This window comes from Aotus nancymaae, unplaced genomic scaffold (assembly GCF_030222135.1).
Source record: "Aotus nancymaae isolate 86718 unplaced genomic scaffold, 86718_ANA_hifiasm-v0.15.2.pri h1tg000064l_1, whole genome shotgun sequence".
Taxonomy (NCBI): Eukaryota; Metazoa; Chordata; class Mammalia; order Primates; family Aotidae; genus Aotus; species Aotus nancymaae.
Window position 1 is genome coordinate 7479786 of NW_026988479.1, and position 20026 is coordinate 7499811.

General features: G+C 46.3%; 1 long non-coding RNA gene across 2 annotated transcripts in view; it reads left to right on the top strand.

The window, feature by feature from the left end:
- Positions 1 to 20026, top strand: part of LOC105712198 (uncharacterized) — a 65603-nt gene that overhangs the window by 29294 nt on the left and 16283 nt on the right. For both annotated transcript variants that reach the window (XR_010338764.1, XR_002477484.2), the window contains one exon: positions 7506 to 7546. This is a non-coding gene — a long non-coding RNA (uncharacterized LOC105712198). The remainder of the gene's footprint in view (positions 1 to 7505; positions 7547 to 20026) is intronic.

Sequence of the window (20026 nt, forward strand, 5' to 3'; positions counted from 1 at the left end):
GAGATCTCTTTTTTTTAATTATTATTTAGAGAAGTCAGTTGTATCATGTAGCTTGTGACTCCCAGGGTATTGTTCTACTCAAACTGGGGAAAACATGGGGAAAGTTTCTGGATTTAGAGTTCATCCACAGCATCACAGGGGATTTTGAAAGTGATACAACATAGCGAAATGAGCATAGGGATCGTTTGGAGTCTAGCGCTTGTTATTTGAAGCTCCTCCTGTCTATGTGGTGACTCAAGGAGGGGAGAATTTCCCCTTTGTGAGCCAGCTGGACAAGTGTCAGCACTGCTGTCTTTGCAGGCTCTGGCACAGAGGAGCAGGGCCTGCACTAAAGGGAATCTCCAGGGTTTAGGGGTCAGACCCAGCTTAACACACATGAAAACGAGTGGTCTTTCTCTTAAGCCAATGAGCCAGGGTCCCCCTACACCCCACAGAGCCATTTCTGCCACCTGGCACAGCTTCTGATCCAAACAGGGCACATGTTTGTTGCCCTGCCGGGAGGCTCAGCTCTCATCCATACTGCATCACAGGACAAGGCCCAGGCTTTGCACAGACAGGCAAGTGAACACACTCTTACGATTGGATGCAGTTCTCCCACACCCACCATCCAATTTTTTCCTTCACTTCTTTGTCTTTTTTAATATTAGTCATGTTTGCTATTATTTCTGTTAACTGGACTTCTTGGAATTAAGATTACTTAAGCAGAATACATTAGCCATAGATGAAAAGAGGGTAAATTGAATATTTATGAACTTTTATTCATAAAAATACTATTAAAGAGTGGAAAGACAAGCCAGAGACTGGGAGAGAAGAGGATATTCTCAACAACATACCCAACAGAGGACTGGGGCTTGTATCCAGAAGGTCCGAAGCAAATAGGCAAAAGTCTTAAACAGAAACATCTTTAAAGTGGATATACAAATAGCCAATAAGCAAATTAAAATGTATAAGATACCACTCTATATCCACAAAAAGGACTAAAATTGAAGATTGATAATACCAAATGTTGGCAAACTCTCATATATTGCTGGTAGGAGTGTACATTGGTACAATCACTTTGGAAAACTATTTGGTAGTATCTACTAAAGCTAAGACTATACCCATTCCATAAACCATCAGTTCCACCTCTAGGTATATACCCAAGAGGAATGAGTGCAAATGTCCACCAGAGGACATAAACCAAAATGTTTCTGTCTTATGTCTAATCATATCTTTTTTTATAAGAGCCCCAAATTAGAAACAACACAAATGGCCATCAACAGTGGAATGGTTAAATTGATTGTATCATATCCATACAATGGGATACAACACAGCAATCTTTAAAAAGAATAAGTTCTTCTACACATAATAGCATACATGGATCGTACAGATAATGTTGACAGAAGAAGCCAGACACCCAAAAGGTACATGGTACGATTCTATTTATATGAAGTTTAAAAACAGATAAAATTGTCCAGGTGTGGTGGCTTATACCTGTAATCCCAGCACTTTGGGAGGTTAAGATGGGAGGAATGCTTGAGACCGGGAGTTTGAGACCAGCCTGGGCGACATAGCAAGGCCCTGTCTCTTTGAAGTTAAAAAAAAAAAAAAAAAACACTGGGTATGGTGGCACATGCCTGTAGTCCTAGCTACTCTAGAGGCTGAGGTGGGAGGATTGCTTGTGTCCAGGCGTTTGAGGCTGCAGTGGGCTATGATCGTGCCACTGCACTCCATCCCAGACGACAGAGCGAGAGTCTGTCTCAAACAAAAACAGGTATAATTAATCTGTGGTGATGGAAGTTCAAACAGAGGTTACGGTTTGGGTAGGTCCCGACAGGGAGGGGCATGAGGGAGCCCCCTGTGGTTGGAAGTATTCTGTCTCAGTGCTACTCAAAGTATTGCAATTGCTGGCCACCTTGCTGTTCTCCACTGGTTCCTGGATGATAAGGATAAGGGTGCACCTTTGTCTGAACCCCAGTGCCTAGCACAGCCCCTGCCATGTAGAGCAGATCCTCAGCGGGCATTTATTCAAAGAAAGAGCGAATTGCACCAGGCACGGTGGCTCACTCCTGTAATCCCAGTACTTTGGGAGGTCAAGGCGGGCAGATCACTTGAGGCCAGGAGTTTGAGACTGAGACCAGCCTGGCCAACATGGGGAAACTCTGTCTCTACTAAAAATACAAAAATTAGCCAGGCATGGTGGCATGGCTTATATTCCCAGCTACTCGGGAAGCTGAGGTGGGAAGATGGCATGAGCCCAGGAGTCAGAGTACATCAAGATGAGTGTGATCTTGTAGGGAGACCTCCTGGCCCATAGCTGGAGATAGGCCAGCTCCTGAGCAGGTGCTCTGCAGCCACCATCCCGCTGCTGGGGCCACGATAGTCAACTCTGGGCTGCAGATCCCAGTCCCCTTGCTGGCTGGACTACACACCAATAGAGGGAACCTGGGGGCCTGCTTTGTGTCAGCCTATGCCAAACCAGAGGCTTCGGGGTCACAGCTACAGCATGCACAATGATCCACAGGGAGACTGGATGGGGCTGAGGTGAGTGCAGTGCCCTGCCACCTCCCCGGGCACCTCCTTCTTCTCAGAGTTCTGCCTGCCTTCTCCCATGGGGACACGAGAATTGGTTCACTTTCTTCTCACCCCCAACTCCCTTTTGCAAGAGAATCACCTGGAATAGAACTGTCAGTAAAACTGTAAAATATTTGAAGAGATTTATTATGAGCCAAATATGAGTAACCAATGGCCTGTGAAATAGCCCTTTGAGAACAAATGCCCGAGGTGGTCAGGCCACAGACTGGTTTTATACATTTTAGACATAGCCATCAATCAATGCATGTAAGATGTACATTGGTTCTGTCCAAAAAGGCAGGACAACTAGGTTGGTGGATAGAGGTGGTTTCAAGTCATAGATAGATTCAGAGATTTTCAGATTGACAAATGGTTGAAAGAGTTATTATCAATAGAAAGCAACAGAAAGGAATGTCTGGGTTATGATAAGGGGCTGTGGAGACCAAGGTTTTATTATGCAGATGAAACCTCCAGGTAGCAGGCTTCAGAGAGAATGGATTGTAAATGTTTCTTTTCAGTCTTAAAGAGTCAGTAATTCCAAAAGGGAAGAGGGAATAATGAGGCATGTCTGGCTGTCCCTTCCCATCATGGCCTGAGCTAGTTTTTCAGGTTAACTTTGGAATGCCCTTGGCCAAGAGGAGGGCTCCATTCAGATGGTTGGGGGTGCCTTGGAATTTTACTTTTGGCTTAGAGAGCACGGGCCTAGGAATGAGAACCATGTACTCTCCTAATCCCCGCTGTGTGACATGGGCAAGGCATCTAATCTTTCTAAGCCTCAGCTTTCTCATTTGTAGAATGGAAATAATGCCCCTGGTTACTTCATAGTGTCATTCAGAGGCACAGACGATAGAGAGGCAAAATTCTTGTCTTTAATTGCTCTGAAGCTTCATGGAGGAGTTGGACAAGTATACACACAATGCGTTGCATACTACACCAGAGGTATGTCTGGGGTGTGGTAGTAGCAGACTGGAGGCAAACTAGTCCTGCCCAACAAGAGGAAACTGCAAAGCATGGGGGATGGTGAAAGTAGTCCTCCAGGGCTTTGGACTCTAATGTTTCTTAAAACATTAAACACTAGCGTGTTGGCTGTATTAAGTTTTATTTGGTCCCCACAACAAATCTGTGAGGTAGGTATCATCATCTCCATTTTACATATGAGCAACTGAGGCTCTGAAAGGACCATACATTGGCCTGGCCTGGTATTTATGGAGCCCCTATTGAATGCTAAGTGGTGCAAATCTAAGTTCCTTCCTTGCGGAGCTCACATTCCACAGGTGAAATCACTTCCCCAAGACAAGATTGGAATGTCAGAGCCAGGATTCAAACCCTCATCTGGTGGCATCCCACCTTACCCCCAGAACTCACTAGCCCTCAGGACATCCTCTTACAGAAAACATAGATTCTCCCTGCCAGCCCCTGCCAGGAATTTGAGGATTTAGGAGCAAGCCTGGGTCAAAGATAGGAGAGGCTCTGCTATTCCTATGGAATCTTCTGTTTCCCTAGCATTGCCTAGGCAGCCCTGCCCCAACAAGAGATTGAAGGCCTTAACACACCAATGTTTTCCCCAGGGAGGGAGGCAGGAGAAGCTTCCCCAGGGGATTTCAAGGGAGGATGGAGGAGGTCTCTGTTCTGGGGTCAGAGTGACACCGTCTTCCTGCTGAGGTGGGGAATCCCCTTGGATTTCTCTGGGTTTATGGCAGAGACCTATTGTTTTCCTACAGATCAGGCCCTCAGGGGAGGAAAACTCAAGACTACTACGGCAGGTCATAGGACTAAATCAGCCTCGGGCGTCTGAGTGGCTCCTTAGGTTTGGGGCTCATTCCTGCCCTCCAATGCCCTCAGCCTCAGGCTGCCATGAGACCCGTGGCACTGCCACTGGGCAGTGATATCCTCTTTTAATCCAAGGAAACAAGAGATTGGCAAACCCCCTTCTCCAAGGAAAAAAAGACAGGATTGTTCATTAGAGCATTTGCTCATAGTAACAATCATGGGAAACAATGTAAATGGCTGATGTTTATGAATTAAATAAAATATGGTAAAAATCTACATGTAATGAAATACTGTGTAGCCATTAAAACTCATTATGTAGAAGAAAATTAGTTTCATGAGAAGAGTGCTTTATAACAGATTTAGTCAAAATTCAGATCATAAAATAATGTACATGATCTCATTTTAAAAATACATACACACACACACACACACACACACACACACATATGCATAGAAAAATGTCCAAAGATGCATCCAAAGTTAATTGTAGTTATCTCTGGGTAGTAGAATTATATGTTTTCTCCTATTTTCAATATTTCCAAGTTTTCTTCAGTGAAAATGCATGCATTTCGTAATCATAAAGGAAAAGTTCCCACAGTATGTATTGGCAAGAGAAGAGAAGGATTGTTTCCTTTTGGCCTTGCACTTAGATGGCCCAAGGCCCCAGCCTTGTACCAGGAATGCAGGTAGAAGCCTTGTTCCAGGAATGCAGGGGAAGGCTGGGAGCAGCAGAGGAAAGGCTAGCTTGAGGAGAATAAGCTGGGCATGGCTGTCCCGGTCTCATCCTAAATGTCATCTCCCAGAGAGGCACCTGACCACACAGCCTAGCAGAAGGAGATTACTCACACACTTACTCTCTACCTTTCACCCCAGCTTACTGTCTTCATAGCATCTGTCCACATCTGAAGTTACCTGCCTGCATAACCATTTCCTTGGTGATTATTTATCTCCTGCACAGAAGGCAAGCTCTCCAAGAGCAGAGTCCCTGTCTGTCTTGCTCACCCTGACTTCCCGTCAGGAGAAAGGACCCAAGCCAGATCTCGGTTGGCAAGCAACTCAGCAGCCCCAAGCTATGGGCGTTTATTCTAAGGCTACCCACAGCAGTGAGAAAAGGGAAATAACTTCATGGGAATCTAGAAATGGGTGGAGAGCTGGCTTACAGGACCTGACCTGGGTGGTGCTCAGCAACCTGGAGGACCTGGCCCAGTGTTAGTAATAACAGTGGCCATGTACAGGTGTTGAGGAAGTGCCAGCTTTCTGTTTTCCATTTTACAAATAAGGAAAGTGAAGGTAGAACCAATGTAGCTTAGATCCCTCTCCCCTCTGCTTCCAGCCCTCTTGCTGCCACCAGCCAACTCCATCCCTCAGCTCCCAACTTCAGCTCCTCTTTAGAAGCTGCTATCGTTAGGTTCTCATCCCAGCCGTTCCACTGAACCAGCCCTGACCAGGATCACCTGTGACTTCAAGATGCTAAATCCAATGGTTAGTTCTCTGTCTTCATGTTATTAGATAGTTGCCTATCACAGTGGACTACTCCATCCTCCTCGGAAGTCTTTCTCCAGGTTTCCCTCCTACTGTATTTGCTAGTCCTTTTCAGTCTCTTTTGCTGAGCTACCAAATGGGGCTCAGTCCTTGGACAGCTTCGCTATTGACATCCACCCTCTTGGTGATCTCATCCTGTGTCACAGCTTTAAAGAACTATGTGCTTGTGCTGAGCACTGACAAATACTCATTTCCAGCCTGGAGCTTTCCCCAGACTCACAGATTCACCTGCTTACAGGCTTCTCCACTTAAGTGTCCAAAAGGCGTCCAAAACTGCATTCCTTATCTTCCCATAAAACATGCTCCATCTGTAGGCTTCAGTTCAGAAAATGGCAATTCCATCCTCCTAGTTGCTCAGGCCACAACTGGGAATCTTCCTGCTTTGGTTCAGAAAATGGCAATTCCATCCTCCTAGTTGCTCAGGCCACAACTGGGAATCTTCCTGCTGCTCCCAGCCAACTCTGTCCGCTAGGTCACAGCTTCAGCTCCTTTCTTTTTAACCTGCCCCAGTCAGGTTCTCATCCCATTCTTTTTAATCTCTCACTTCCAATCCATCAGCAAGTCCTCCATGCTACTGCTCTGGTCCAAGCCACCATTGTCTCATGCTGAGATTTCTGCCATAGTCTCCTAACTGGTTCTAACCTTTCGTTCAGTTTATTCTCAACACAGCATCCAGAGTGATCCTGTTAAAATGTGAGTCACATCATGTCACTTCTCTGTAAAAAAAAAACCCAAAATCCTCTAGTGGCTCCTGTCTCAGAATCAGAGCCCAAGTTCACACAAGGACTTCCCTTGAATGCCGTGAACACTGTGGAGCCTCTCGCCACCTCTCTGATCCCCTCTTCTACTTCTCCCTTATTCACTCGACTCTGGCTGCACCACCCTCCTCACTGATCTGTTAACACGTCAGACAGGCCCTCACCACCAGGCTTTTGCACTTGCCATTCCCTCCACCTGAGAAGCTTCTTCCCTGTTAATTCTCAGGGCTCATGTCCTCACTTCTTTCAGGTAACTTTGTTCATAAGTTACCTTCTCAGGTGTCTAGCCTTCTCTGGACACACATTTTAGAATTTTGACACCCCTTCTCATCTCCTGCCCCAACATTCCCTACCTCTCTCTCCTGTCTTATTTTTTTCTCCCTAGGACTTAGCACTTCTGACTCCTATATTTTTAATTCATGTATGTTAGTTTTTGGTCTCTTCACCACCACCACCCACTTGCCCCCTCTGCCCAGTAGACTGCAAGCTCCATGAGGGCACAGGTGTTTTTTGTCCAATGCTGTATTCCCAGAGCCCTAGGACGATGCCTGGCATATAGTAGGTACTCAGTAAATATCTGATGATTGGATGTATCCATAGAAATGAATAGACTACTAACTGTTTATACAAGGCCTTGAGACGAAGTGAAAAGGGCACTGAGGTTTCTGCCAGTATAGGAGCATTAACAGCTCGAATGAGAAAGAAAGCCTCTGAGTGGAGAATGCCCCTGGGTGGAAGTGCTGGTGCCTGTGTCTGGCCTGGGCCAGCATGCTGCCAACTCACACCTCAGTGGCTTTCAAAGAACTCGCCACAAATGGGCTCTCATCTTTCAACTTCCATCCAGGCCCACCTTCAGTGCCTTGCTTTCCTTGTTTTTTGCAGGTGCCAGAGTTTGTAGCCTATTGGAGGAAAAGAACATCAAGGTAAGAAAACAATAAGACCATGTCTAGTTCGGGACTTCCCAATACTTAGCCTTGGAAAGTGTCCAAGGAAGACCAGGACACTAAATGTTGGCAGCTGGATAAAGGGAAAGCCCAAGGGACTTGTGTCGACTTTCTGGATAGAGTGAGAGTCCTGGGGACAGTGGGGCAGCTCAGTATAGTCAGTGATGGCTGTGAGGTCTTTAGACCTAGCAAGACAATGTTTCGCTTGGAAAAATGTGGCAGCCTCCCCCAAGCCAGTTGGTTGTAGGACCACAGCATGGGCTACCTGCCCTGCCTTCCCTCTCTCCCTCCAGGTCTCCCCTTCCTCACTTGCCCAGAAGTGCTGCCTGGACCACTGAAGACATAGCAGGCTGCTGCAGAGGGTCTAGGGCTTTTTTTTTTTTTTTTTAAGCATGACTGGTTTAGCTCTAGATCAAGAGGACTATACTAAGATCTTTCCAGCATAGGGCTTCTCTGATTCTGTGTGTTAAATCGCAGTCCAAATTTTGTTAAGATCCTCAGCAAATAAGTGGATGTGGGAAATGTGTGGTTGGGAAAGAGGCGGCTTTTAAAAATGTGTCTGGCCTTTGACCAAGCAATTTCATTTTCCAGAATTTATTCTAGGAAAATACTCATATTCGTGCAAAGTTTATGTACAAAGATGGTTATAACTGCATTGTTTATCAACTGCATTGTTTACAAAAAGGAAACATCCGAAAGCCTGACAAAAAGGAATTGGTTATTCCATGTTGGCACATCCATATGAGGGAATGTCGTTAGGCAGAATGATGAAGATACATATTCATTGATGAGAAAGATATTTAGATATATTATTTTTTAAAAAGAAGAAATGGAAAAATCTTATAAAACATTCAAAGAAAGTAGCTTTGGATTCAGCCTGAAGGGTTGAAATCCAGCTCAGTCTCTAAACCAACTTGGGAACTCAGGCAAGTAATGTGATCTCCCTAAACTTGTTTCCTGCCTGCACATTAGGCATAATAACACCTAGCTTGTGAAGTTGGAAGGATTAAGAGAGATTAACACATCTAAAGGCCTCAGGACAGACCAGTAGGTGATGATTGCTCAGTAGCTGGGTGCTTAGATGAGACACGGACTGTGATCCTATAAGCCTGGAAACATTCTGGAAATTCATATGCGAACAGTGGAGTTTTCTGACTGATCGAATCATGGGTGATTTTTAATATTTTCTTATTTTTCTACAAGACATTATCTCCTACTTATCTAAGGATAATGTAGTTTTAAAAAATTTAAAGATTAAAAAAGAAGCAGTGAATTTCAGCAAGTAAGTTTGCTAAGTAGTCCCTGCACAGAGCTCTGGAGAACTGAGGGAGAGGCGGGAAAGAAAGTGAATAGGAAGGACAGTGGGTGAAGGAAAAGAAAGAAGGGGAGGTCAGACCTCAGGGCTAGTGGCTAAGGAGATGTACCTCAGCAGTAATGCTGGAACCCCAGCAAGCATGTGTGTATCCTCCCATCCCCCATGATTGGCACCTCCCTGGGAAGCTCCAGGTAGATCTGGTAACCCAAGGCTCATCTGTCCCAGCTTCTGATGACATGAGTAATGAATGGAGGAAACTGGTTGAAATCCTCCCCAGGTCTCACCTCCTCACCCTGTCCCACACAGCTGGAGACAAATACACTGATCAGGAGAGAGACAGGCTGGAGGGAGGGCAGATGAATACAGGGATGAAAACAGGAAGGTAAGGAAAAAGTCTGAAGACTGAAGAGTGGGACTCAGCGTCCTACCCACTTACCTTGCCCCATCCTGCCCCAGGTATATATCACCCTGGATGAGAGTATGGTGAATTTAAAAGATGGTTGCAGATTCTTTGACATTTCTCCAATGGAGAGGTGGGTCTATGTCTCCTTCCCTGAACCTGCATGGATTTCTGACTACAGTGGAAATGAGTTATGTGACTTCCAAGGTTGGGACATACACAGCCATGTAGCTTCCATCTTCCTGGCCAGAATACTCACACCAGAGACTTGAGCTGCCTCGTAAGAGGTCCAATGACCAGACCACGGTGCTGGAGAGACCATGTGTAATCTCTCTGGTCAACAGTTCCAGCTGAGCCCAGCCTTCCAGCTCTCCTTGCCAAGTGAACAACCATCTTACAAGTGGACCCTTCAGCCCCAGCTATTCCAACTCCCAGTCATTCCAGTCACCTCCAGTCATTCCAGTCATCCCAGCCACTGTAGAGCAGAGAAGAGCTGTGCCCTTCTGAATCCTTGACTGTGGCCCCCCAAAATTATTGTTGTTTTATGCTACTAAGTTTTGGGGTGGTTTGTTATGCAGTGATTGATAACTGGAACTGGGAGTTAGAATGCTTCTCTTGAGAATCTGAATGTCTTCAGGGTGGTGGTTCTCAACAGGGTGACTTTGTCCCCGGGACATTTGGCAATGCTTACAGACATTTTGGTTATCACAACTCTGGGAGAGGGGTTACTACCGGCATTTAGTAGGTAGAATTCACTGCTGCTGTGAAACATTCTACAATGCACAAGACAGCCTCTGACCACAAGGAATTCTTTGACCCAACGTGTCACTAGTACCAAGGCTGAGGAACCTAGCTCTAGAGAAAAGGTGCTCATTAAAGGCTTGTTAACTAAAAGACTGGCTTGCTTCCTATAGTGAAGGTCCAGTTGATAAATTCTTCCCAAGCACACACAGAGTTTAGTTCAGCTTCTTATTGCTCCATTAATACCAAGATATTTGGCATTTAAGGAAAGCCTGCAGCAAGAAGAGATGGAGAGACAGAGAGAGAGAGAGAGAGAGAGAGGGAGAACAGGAAGAAGGAAGAAGAGGAGGAAGAAGAAGGAGGAGGAGGAAGTAGAAAAGAAAAAGAAGGAGGAGGAGGAGGAAGAGGAGGAGGAGGAGAAGGAGAAGCCACTGCCTCCTCCAAGCAGAAACAAAAACAAAATAGAGAATAGAATAATATTAAGACAAATGGACAAATAAAAAAAAATAGTTCTCAAGAGGAGTAAGATAGAGACAGTATATGCATAAAAAAGAATTTGATGTTTTTGAAAAAGAACAGGCAGAACAAGAATGAGTACTAGGATATTAAAAAAAGCAAGCCAAAATTAAAAACAAAATCAGCAGAAGGGTTGGAGTATGAAGTCTACTTTTCCCAAGAAAGTAGACCAAAAAGGCAAAGAGATGAAAAATAGGTGAGAAAATGTAGGGAAACTAAAACATTAATCCATATGATCCAATAGATAAAACAGAGGGAAGAAAATTATTAAAGAAATAAGTAAGAAAATCTTCCAGAACTCAAGGATGCTACATAACTCAGCAGTGATGAATATCTCCACATTCACTATTGAGTTAGCCACAAATTGTGTTATATTCTTATTAGGAGGATGGAGGGAGGAAAAGTGGGGATGGTTCTGTAGGAAACTTCAGTCCTCATCTATTACAAGAAGTCAGCAAATGCCTAAAATTGGTAGATCAAAAAATAGTATAAACAGAAATGGAAACTAATAAATGGTTGAAAGAGGCAGCCTGTAGAGAGGGGACTAAGAAAGGTGGGGAAGGATTTTTATTATGAACTTCTCAGTACAACTGATATTTAAATCATATGTATGGATTATTTTTTATTTTGTTTTTAATGGATACATAATAATTGTACATATTTATGCAGTGCAGTGTGATGTTTCTAGACCTACATGTAGTGTGTCACAATCAAATCAGGGTAATTAGCATATCTATCACCCTAAACACTTGTCATTTCTTTGCAGTTGACAACATTCAAAATCATCTCTTCCAGCTATTTTGAATTTTTGCATTATTTTGATAAATATGATAAAATAGAAATTAATTAAAAATGGGTACAATTTTAAAACTGCAATGTGATAGGAGCAAATTTAATAATTTGGAAAATTCACTTATATAGAAAAGCCATGCCCCTCTAAGAATGCTCAATGAACTGGCATGGGTGGGTACAAGCACCACCAGCATGGAAGCATTCCTCCTGATGTCACTGGCCACTAAGGTGGTTGGTGGGGTGGGGGTGGGGATGAGAGCCAGGCATGGCAGCCCTTAGGTGGTCACCGTTTCCCTTTCCTGGCAGGCTGTATTTGCTTGGGAGACCTGTCTCTTGGGTATAGATCCTACTTGGCTGCCAAAGAAGAGAGGTACTAATTCTTTTAGGAAAACTTCTGGGAATTCACTAGGATGCCCTCCCTGTCCTACTCAGGACATGGAAAAAAATTCTGGGTTTACCAAAGGTAGATGAGCCAGGCCCAGGACTAGAGTCCCAGGGCCTCTCCCTGGATGTGCTATAGTTAGGCTATGTCAGCAACTAAAAGAGGCTACACACATTTATTGTCATCAGAAGCTGGGACAATGAGCCTTGGGTCACCAGATCTCCTACCTGGAGCTTCCCAGGGAGGTGCCAATCATGGAGGATGGGAGGACACACACATGCTTGCTGGAATGGACACATACCTGCTTGTGGATGGTGGGGCTGCTGTACCTTAGTCCCACTATCCACAACACCTGGTCTTCCCAAGTCTGAGCTCCTCCTGCAGGGTTCCAGGGGTGAAGTGGCTTGCCTCCTGTCAGCATGACCCTCTATAAGCCCTTCAGAGACTTGCTTCCTCTATGTCAGTATCTTCCACCGCCTTCCAGCTTCCTGTAGTTTGCAGAACTCTTTCAGCCATTCATGTCTCCTTTACCATTCTCTTTGCCTTTGAGAGTTAATACTATTTGATTTTTTGTTTGTGACAGAGTCTCGCTTTGTCACCCAAGCTGGAGTGCAGTGGCACAATCTGGACTCACTGCAACCTCTGCCTCCTGGATTCAAGCGATTCTCATACCTCAGCCTCCGGAGTAGCTAGGACTACAGGAATGCGCCATCATGCCCAGCTACTTTTCGTATTTTTAGTAGAGATGGGTTTCACTACGTTGGCCAGGCTTGAACTTCTGACCTCAAGTTATCCACCCTCCTTGGCCTCCTAAAGTGCTGGGATTATAGGCGTGAGCCCCTGCACCCAGCCCCATTTGATTTTTTTGTTTGTTTGTTTGAGACAGAATCCCCCTCTATTGCCCAGGCTGGAGTGTAGTGGCGTGATCTCAGCTCACTGCAACTTTCACCTCCCAGGTTTAAGCGATTCTCCTACTTCAGCCTCCTGATTAGCTGGGATTACAGGGACATGCCACCACACCTGGCTAATATTTGTATTTTTAGTAGAGATGGGGTTTCACCATGTTGGTCAGCCTGGTTTTGATCTCCTGACCTTGTGATCTGCCCACCTTGGCCTCCCAAAGTGCTGGGCTTACAGGTGTGAGCCACTGCACCCTGCCCCATTTGACTTTTTTTTTTTTTTGAGACGTAGTCTCACTTGGTCACCCAGACTGGAGTGCAATGGTGTGGTCTCAGCTTACTACAACCTCCACCTCCCAGGTTCAGGTGATTCTCCTGCTTCAGCCTCCCAAGTAGCTGGGACTACAAGTGTTTGCCACCACACCCAGCTAATTTTTGTATTTTTAGTAGAGAGATGGAGTTTCACTATGTTGGCCAGGCTGATCTTGAGCTCCCGACCTCATGATCCACCTTGGCCTCCCAAAGTGCTGGGATTACAGGCATGAACCACCATGCCTGGCCCCCATTTGATTTTTTTTTTAAAGATAGGATATTGCTTCATCACCCAGGCTGGAGTACAGTGGTGTGACCATAGCTCACTGCAGCCTCGAACTCCTGGGCTCAAGTGATCCTCCCACCTCAGCCTCCTGAGTAGCTGAGACTACAGGTACATACCACCACACCCAGCTAGTTTAGTTTTTTTTTAGAGACTGAGTTTTGCTATGTTGCCCAGGCTGGTCTTGAACTCCTGGCCTCAAATGATCCTCCTGCCTTGGCCTCCCAAAGTGCTGGAATTATAGGCGTGAGCCATTGCACCTGGCCCTATTTGACTTCTAGACTAGCATTTTAGTGGTGCTTTAGGAGAGAAAGGAAACTGGAAATATAAATAACTGACACGTTGAACTGGAAGCCCTGTTGTACCTCTCTTGTACAGATCTATCTCTACATTGTGTTATAGTCTTCCCTGTCCTGTAACAGCTCGGTGAAGCAGTACAGTGACATTTAACCTTTTGTTGATCATTCAGAGTCCACTTTATGAAAATACTTGTTTACCATAGAATTATTAAGCTATTAAGCTATTACCTTGGAATTATTAAGTAGAGCTATTTGTTCCTCCATGATGAGGACCCCAGTCATTTTGCTGAAATTCTTTAAACCTTTCTTCATGGCCGCCTCTGTCCTTCCCTGCCTCTCATCTTATGTATTTGTGCTGAGGGTGCTGCATTACAGCACATTAGCTTCTAATGTACTCTTTCTAAATGGTCAGCCCAGGTGACTCTGCTGGCCATTCTTTGTTTGCCATCCGCCCACGCAGCCCTGTTCCTGTTCATTTTCTGCCCTTTCCCACACCTCCCAGGATTTGACCTTTGTGGATTCCATCAGCCAGGCTTCAGGTCCCCTTGCTTCCAGTTGGGTTTGGCCAATCAAAGAGCCTTCTCCCAACCAGAGGTTGGAGGATGTGAGGGAAATGGGAGGTGCTTTATCCCCCCAGCTCCCTCCCTTTCCAGGCCTCAGGTCAAAAGTGCCTGTGCTTTTCACCCCAAAATCACAGCCCCTGCCGGCAGCCACCTCCTACAGGTCTCTCTGGGTTCCAGGGGCCCTCCCGCCTCCTCCCTGGGGTTGGTGGTCACAGCTGTCACTGTTGCTGGCTTCAGGATGCTTCACTTTTCCTTGCGGGTTTCTCTTCATCCTGCTCACGCTTGGAAACAGTCCCTTCCTCAATCTCTCTTATTACCAGTGGAGAGTGCATGTGTTTCCTGCTGGGACTGTGATCAATACAGGAACCTTTTCTGATTTGCATCTAAACCAAGGATACTCAACTGGAGAGGGTATCAACATTTAAAAAAATAAAATAAAACAAGAATAAATAGTCCCTGAGTGAGCCCTGAGAGCCTGAGAGATACTGTCAGGCGAGAGTCTGGGTATGAGTTTTGTGACTTCTCTAGGTTACTTAAGGGCTTTTGTTTATTTGTTTGTTCATGTCCCATGTTTTTACCTATAATGCAGATAATAGAGGGCAATAGATTAGTGACTTCTCTTCTTACTGGGGTGATTTGAGAAGGAAAATAAGCATGTAAATAAAGGGAAGCCAGGAGAGAGAATTTATGATGACTCAAAATTACATGACAGGGTCAGGTGCGGTGGCTCACACCTGTAATCCCAGCAATTTGGGAGGTTGAGGTGGGTAGATCACCTGAGGTCAGAAGTTCAAGACCACCCTGACCAACATGGTGAAACCTCGTCTCTACTAAAAATACAAAAATTAGCTCGGTGTGGTGGTGCAAGCTGGTAATCCCAGCTACTCAGGAGGCTGAGGCAGGAGAATCGCTTGATCCTGGGAGGTGGAGTTTGCAGTGAGCTGAGATTGCGCCACTGCACTCCAGCCTGGGCGTCAAGAGCAAAACTCTGTCTCAAAAAACAAAAAGGAAGTTACATGACAAGCTTTAAAATATCAATTGTTTGGAGAAAGGACTAAATAGCTTCCTGGATAGCAGATCTCTGCTGAAAGGGTCAAATCTGGGTCTGGAAGGTGAAGTTGGATGTTTAGATTCTACCAGACCTGATATTAGGAGTCCCTTAGGTGGGACCCACCCCACTTACATGTTTCCAGGTCAGTTTTGCTTCATGATGCAAAAGTGTCATGTGCTTGTCTGTCCATGGGGATGACAGACAAACACATCAAAGCCCGGAGGCCCAGGCCTTGCCCACAGTCATTATTCACACACCCCAGATACCCGCAAGGAGCAGCTGGAGCCCCGCTCCCTGCACCACTCTCTTGCAAGGACATTCCCTGGATTCTCCTGCCTCCCTCCCTCTCCTGGCCCCAGTCAGCCCTCACTTTTGTTTAATTTGTGTATTTTGAAGCACATATATCTCTTCTATCTTATATCTCTAGGGAAAAAAACAAAATCAAGAACTCCTCCTGGCCACCTGTTTCCTGAAGCATGAAAAGGAAACATTTCATAAATGCTTCATAAAGAAGACAACAGGAAGGGGTAGTGTCACTGGCTGTCAAGAGTTGCTGTTGTGGTATTTCACAGACAAGGGAGGTGACGTGGCACATGAGGGCTGAGGTCCCAGCCAGGGGCCACACAAGTAGACTCCCCAGGGCCCAGGCCTCCCTCTGGCCTGTGGACCCTCAGCCCTACTGGACAGGAGGAAAAGGCCTGGGAGTCATTGCCCCCATTTCACAGAGAGGAGGCTGAAGCCAGTGAAGCAGAGAGTTGCAGCTTCAGTGGAGAGACACTGTTATGCCCCACCTGTCTTATTCATGCTTCTTGTACCTGTAGGAATTTTTTTACATGCCTACCCTTGAGTGATATAGCCTTCATCAGCTTAGCTTGTCCTCTTGCAGCCTATGCCACTTTGTGCCCTTTAGCCAAGCAAGCCCAAGTGAGGCTCCACAGCGTCCCTACCCAGCAGAGCTACAGGGCACCCCAGGCCCCTTCCTTTTCACTTTTGCTATATAGACGCCATGCAGGAACACTACCTGAAGACCCAGCCTGCAGCTCAGCCCCATGTACTGTGGATGGTGGAGGTCCTGGAGGGCCAAGGGAAGCTTATTGAGTTATCTCTGCACTGCCCCTCCCACAGCAGGAGGTCATGGTCCATGCATTTCTGGAAGGGTTGATAGGGCCCAGGTGAGTGGAATATCTATCTGTGAGCCCCATGTCCTGGCCTGTCCCAGCTGCCAGTAGTTTTACCCGAGTATGCTAGAGGTCAGCCATTGCTAGGGAAGCTGCCACTTACCACACAGAGAGGAAGGAAAATTCTCAGCCACAGCACTTAGAGCTGAACCCAATGTGGTCCTCAGCAAGATGTTGCAAGTTCCTAATCTGAACACAGAGGCCAGGGAGTAAGCATCATCTGGAGCCCAGAGCTGACTGTCACTACCCACAAACATAAACACCCTGAGTCAGGCCTTCTCCCTACTCTGCCGAGGTTGTCAGAGCCTCAGCACTGCCTCTGCCCTGGGTGGCAGCCCCTGGAAGCCCAGCTGCTACCTCTCTACAAATGGCCCTGTAGAAGCTGTGCTCAGCAATCCACTTCTCTAGAGCTGGACTGGGCCCACCTTGTTGCCATTACACCTCATTACAAACTGACGCAACCAGCTTTCAACAGACATTGCCAAGGAAGATACACATTACAGCAGCATGCTGCAATACCTCTGCCTGTGCAAGAGGCCCGCCCACATCCAAAAGATGGACATCTTCCCACCCTGGAGTCTCACTCCACTGAGCTGGAAATGGCCTTTGTCAGGACCCTTTGAGGCCTTGAATGGATTTGCTTTTCCCAAGATATTAAACCAGTGACCTTCAATCCTGGCTGCACATCACAATCATCTGGGGTGTTAAAAAATACTAATGCCTGGACCTTGCTCCCACCCAATAGAGTCTGACTGAATTGATGTGGGTTTCAAAAATTTTTTAAGGTTTTGTTAAAGGATGACATATATGCAAAAAAAAAAAAGCACGAACCATAAGTGTCAAGCTCAGTGAATTTTCACAAAATGAATTTACCCCAAGTAACCAGCATTCAAGTCATGAAACAGAACATCACCAGCAACCCCTGTCACCCCTTCCATTTACCACCTGGCTCCAAAGGCTAACATCCATCTGGCTTCTAATGGGGTGGAATCATGAAGTATATATCCTTTTGTTATGTTTGTGAGATGATTCGTTCAAGTCGTTACTTATAGCTGTAGTTTATTCACTCTTCTAGCTATAGAGTATCCCACACTATGGATATTCCTCAGTTTCTCTATCCATTCTACTTCAATGGATATTTGGATATTCGAGTTGCTATTTTTAGTTTGGAACTATTATGACTATGACATTCTAGTGTGTATTTTTGGAGCACATTTATATCCACTGCTGGGCAAGCATGGCTATGAGTATGCTCACCGTTAGTACCTTATGCCATATAATGTTCCCAGGTGGCTGCACCAATTTACACTCCCTCCAGCAATGTATGAGAGTTCTGGTTGCTTCACATCTTTGCCAACCATTGGTATTTTCTATCTTTTTCATGTTAGCCATTCTAGTGGATATGTAGTGGTATCACAGTGTGGTTTGAATTTGCCTTTCCCTGATGACTAATACAGCTGAGCACCTTTTCATATGTTTATTAGCCATTTAGATCTTCTCTTTGCAAAGTGCCTGTTGGAATGTTTGGACATGAGTATGTTTTTTTTTTTTTTTTGCGACAGAGTCTCCCTCTGTTGCCCAGTCTGGAATGCAGTGGCACAAGCTCGGCTCACTGCAACCTCCGCCTCCCGGGTTCAAGGGATTCTCCTGCCTCAGCCTCCCAAGTAGCTGGGACTACAGGTGCATGCCACCACGCCTGGCTAATTTTTTGTATTTTCAGTAGAGATGGGGTTTCACCATGTTGGCCAGAATGATCTTGCTCCCCTGATCTCATGATCCGCCCACCTCGGCTTCCCAAAGTCCTGGGATTACAGGTGAGAGCCAACGTGCCCAGCCCTATGAGTATTTTTTAAAAGCTTCTTAGGTAACTCTACTGTACAGCCAACATGGAAAACCACTGAGCTAAACCACAAATTAGTATCTGCAGCTCCCTTTCTTCATGCTTTGCCCTTAAACTTAGAGCATTATGGATCTAAAAGGACTTCATGGAGCTGAGGAAAGATGATCTCCACTCCCTACTAAGATGAGCCTATCAGGAAGAAGCAAGAGATTGGAGCTGGCAGTTAAGAATCTTTAGGAATGTGACCTCTGCTTCAGAAGGGTCCAGGGAGAGCCTGTGGTGTCCACAGCTGCCACAGACATTTCCTAACCACAAAAATGGCCCCTTGCTGGTCTCCCCAGAGCTCCAGGCAGTCATGGGGAGGAAGTGGAGGGCCCCATGCCAGGTACTTCCCAGTTTCTAGGCCAACATGAATGGGACACAGCTCATATGGGGTTGTGGTTAGACTAGGGACAGTGGAGCATGTGTTCTGGAGACCTGGGTGTGGCCAAGGGAGGCCTGCTGTCTGTGGCCTTTGTCCGGATGGGAAATCAGCCAGTGGGGCTCTCCTACATGGGTCCAGGCCTGGCTAGCTCTTGAATTCTGTGAGTTTGCAAGTGGGACCTTATGCATGCATCCTAGAGCAGGGTCCCGGGGGGCTACCCCATCCCTCCTTGACCCGTCACTTCTCTGAGCTGGGCAACACAGGGCATGAAATCACACACTGTGGCTTCTAATGACATTATGCCTTGATTACATCCTCATTGCATCATCTTAGCTCATCTCCCCACCTCTGGACTGTGACATCATCCCAGGGACTGCGACAGAGCTCCTCTGTGCTCCCCCACAGCAAATATAGTGCCATTTGGTAATTCAGTATAGCCTCTTCCTACTTGAGAAAGAAGAAGCAGTAAAAATACAGATCACACATGGAGTCAGCATTTCCTTCCCTAAATCTTGAGCTGTGCAAGCGTCATGCTGAGCTGCCCCATGTGGGCTCATGTTGGCACATGTCGGTTGTAAGGGGCTCTGCGCAGTGAGTCTGGAGTTAAACCACCAGCTGGGGGCTGGGATGCTAGTGCCTAGACTGAGGGTGCACAGAGGCCCCTCAGGCAGAGCCACATTGGGCGCTGAACCTCCTGGTGGAGTTCACTGCAGTAACCAGAGTTCAGTGGGAGGGGCTGGCTTATCAGCACCTGTCTAGTGTGCTTTTTGAAAAAAAGCAGGGTCCACCTTCTGTCAACTGAAGTACTGCCAGCTGCATGGCATGAGATGAGGGACAAGGTGGCATGTGAGCAAAGTTGACATTTTGGAGGCTGGTAGGCTCTGAGCCAACCCTGGGTGCTGTGTAATACCATGACTCATGGATTCAGGCCCATCTTGGAAATTGCTCTGGGCATAGAGCACTCATTTCTGATAGTCCAAGTGCAGATGTTGGGGTTCCCCTGATCAGCCCAAATGGTGGCCTGCACCAACCAGCAACCAGAGTGCTGTCTGAACCTGAAATGATAACAGGAAGAGCATGCCTCCAGCAGTGTAGGAGAGTTCCCCGTGCAGTGTGCTTCCCGTTCTTAACAACAGTTGGTATCTCTGTCTTTTTCACATTGGGTATCTGAGTCTCATAAAAAGACTCACCTGGGTGCAGTGGCTCACGCCTGTAATCTCAACACTTTGGGAGGCTGAGGCAGGCAGATCACGAGGTCAAGAGATTGAGACCATCCTGGCCAACATGGTGAAACCCCATCTCTAAAATAAAATTTAAAAATTAGCTGAGTGTGGTGGCGCATGCCTGTAGTCCCACCTAGTTGGGAGGCTAAGGCAGGAGAATCCCTTGAACCCGGGAGGTAGAGGTTGCAGTGAGCCAAGATCGTGCCACTGTACTCCAGCCTGGTGACAGAGCCAGACTCTG